The sequence below is a fragment of the Triticum dicoccoides genome, chromosome 4A (assembly GCF_002162155.2).
Source record: "Triticum dicoccoides isolate Atlit2015 ecotype Zavitan chromosome 4A, WEW_v2.0, whole genome shotgun sequence".
NCBI lineage: Eukaryota > Viridiplantae > Streptophyta > Magnoliopsida > Poales > Poaceae > Triticum > Triticum dicoccoides.
Genome location: NC_041386.1, coordinates 732,321,673 through 732,324,664, shown reverse-complemented (window position 1 = coordinate 732,324,664; position 2,992 = coordinate 732,321,673). Strand labels below are relative to the sequence as shown.

Sequence of the window (2,992 nt, the reverse complement as noted above, 5' to 3'; positions counted from 1 at the left end):
TGAAAACACCCCTACATAATTATCTTAAAAATGGTTTGTCAGACAAAATAACAAATTCAACAAGCGATCTAGCAGAGCTAGTGGAGTGGTGAAATCCATGGATCGAGCAAAGTTGTACCTGTACGCACGATCTTGGAGTCTCCTCCACTCCTCTTGGTTCTGACTTTTGCTGGCGAATGTAAAGCGATGAATGCAGCGGGTTTTGATGACTAGTAGCACGTTCATGCAACAGTTCTAGTAGTTACCAAAATTGTCTACCCCATCTTTTCGTTTTCGTTTTGAATCTGCGATCACGCTCCACCACTTGTTTCCCAACAAGCACACAAAACTTCATTATACATACGCCCCCACCCAAAAAAATAAAATAAAACAAGCCTTCCTCAACCATCTCAACTCAACCACCTAGCTAATTAACATATAACACGAGACTTCAACCCAGTATTAGTCACTCAACACCAACTTTCACATAAATAAATAAAGCAAACATGTTTAATAGTGCATCAACGATCTATAGCTATCATGCATAGAACCGCTCTATTGGTTCATCGATTCACGTGGTTTAATAATCTCATAAAACCTCAGCTAAAACCCTAACTCGGACTGACCGACTTCAAGAGTCTAATTGCAAGAAAGTGATCATACCGCAGGCTCCAAGGAAGAACTTAATTTGGCCTCTCTCATCAATTGAAAGGAGATAAGGGCGGGCTTTCACCAATGGTTTGGGCTATTGTCCCAGCCCAACATCAGCCGAGTGCCTCACCTCTTCTGGCCCATGCAACCAAATTCAACTGCTCCTGCCTAAACCCTAACTAGGGCTCGGTTGGGTTGCCATGGTCACCACCTTAGCTGAGATGTTGATGCATGGTGGCCCAAGCGCACCATGTTGGCATTACTCATCATGCTCGAGGATTTCGCGCCACCACTGTAGGCAATTCATAATTTATAGGGTATCTAAGCCACGGAGGTCTAAAGTCAAAATGTCAAGAAAAATACGGGGATCACTAACCTTTTTTAGGCAATTCACAATTTATCAACATACTCCGGTCATTTTTAGTCTGCATATAAGTTTTGCCTGAAGTCAAAGTATCCCTATTTTGACCAAATTTATATAGAAAAAGTATCAACATTCACAATGTCAAATCAATATTGTTAGATTCATTATGAAATATAGTTTCATAGTATATATATTTGATTTTTTAAATATTCATATTTCTAATATAAATTTGATTAAACCTTGCAAAGTTTGACTTGGCATAAATCTAATACGCGGATTAAAAAGGACTGGACGGAGTACGCTTCAAGACCATACTTTTCGGCTTGGGACTTTCAGCAGTAGGAGTATCTTCAGTCTGATTTGCACTGTATTGCCTGACTGGATTTCTCAAGCAGGACTATTATACAGACAAATGCAGTTGAAAAAACATGTTTTTTACTAGGTAGTCTTTTTCTTTACTAGGTATAGTCCATAACAAACACATAAAACAAGAATCAAATGCTACCGACCGAACATTGTGTTGGACCCAATTGCGTTTTTCTTTCTCAGCGACTTATGGTTTAATGCAGCTTGAAGTTAAAAAAAAGACTGTTTCTAAATCTTTTTGGTTGTGCTTTGAATTTTTGATCTTTTTCGTGGGTGTATATCCGGAAGGTTGATATACGTTACTAATAAGTATCAATGGGAATGACATTGGTGCTCATGTTTCTGGATTTATTGCAACGATGTTTGTTCAGTGGGAGAAAACGTTTGTCTCGATTACGAGACATATGTGACGACTTCGCCAATCTCAAATTGTGATGCTGGCTCAGTGTCAGTAGGACCTGCGTGCGTGCGTTCCTAGGATGTTCGTGGCTCTTATAAACTGGATCAACTCTCTTCTTTAACGCAATGCCAGAGCTCTTGTCCCCTTTAGGAGGTTCGTAAAAAAATTGAAATAAGGATGAATGAGAATGCTTCGCCACTTCAGCTCTCCCTCTTCCCTTCCGGCCGCGCACACGCCGCCCCACACGGTGGCTGTTCGACGGAATGTCGCAGCGGACCCCCTCTCTCTCTCCGAGACCTCCGTTCTGATTGGATCCAGCTTCTCCTCCGTCGCCGGTTGCATCTCTAAAACCAATATATGCTCCGTCCGTTCGGTCGAGCACACGCCGCGCACGGCAGCTGTTCGGCGAAATGTCGCAGTGGGTCATTTGGGTTGTCCTCCTTCGCCTGGCCGGCTGCATCCAAGGCCAGTATATGCTCCGCCCGTCCTCACACTCACTCTCAGACAGCGCTACTTGTGCCTAATCATCCGGTTCAGTCCAGTCTGTCTTCAGTCTAACATTTCTTTTCCCCTCTTCTGTTGCCAGGAATTCCACCTACGGATCAGATGAGGCGTTCGCTGGAAAATCGATTCAGGTATGCAGTTGGAGGGTGAACAAGTTTGCACTGGTGGAAAAAGGAGGTTCACTCACCGCCACAGTCTCAGACCAAACAAAAACAGTCTACAGTTCAGACAAATTAAAGGTGAGCGAGGCATCCTCTCTCATTAGTTTACCCTTGACTGCCTTAATACGCTACAAACCCCATGTGACAGCGTGCATGCTAGTGGCACATTTGGACAAAGTGTCCACTGATCGATGAGTTTCTTAGTTAGGACCTCGATTCATTCCCAACTCTTCCCGTAGCTAGCTAAGTACAGCCAAGATGATGCCATTTTACAATGTGTCAGTGTCTACCTGTTCAGATCTGCAGGCTCCCTTGATTAATTGGTATGACCTCGATCAACCCCCAGGTCTTCTCAGAGCTACGTCTGGGTTACCAATTAATTTGTGATTCGCCAGTTGATCAAGAGCTGGTTGATGACAGCTCATGTCGGCACATGGTCTGGATGGTTGTTGTTCGAGCAAAGGTGAGGTATCCTCCCTCATTTTTAATCCCATGGTTATGCTCTTTTCGTTTGTGAAGCCATGTCTGTACATCCCATACTAATTACCTTCTACTTCTTTTTTTTTT

At 43.2% G+C, this 2,992-nt stretch overlaps 1 pseudogene; it reads left to right on the top strand.

Annotated features, from left to right (window-relative positions):
- Positions 1-2,585, top strand: part of LOC119284303 — a 5,715-nt pseudogene extending 3,130 nt beyond the window's left edge.
- The last annotated feature ends 407 nt before the right edge of the window (positions 2,586-2,992 follow it).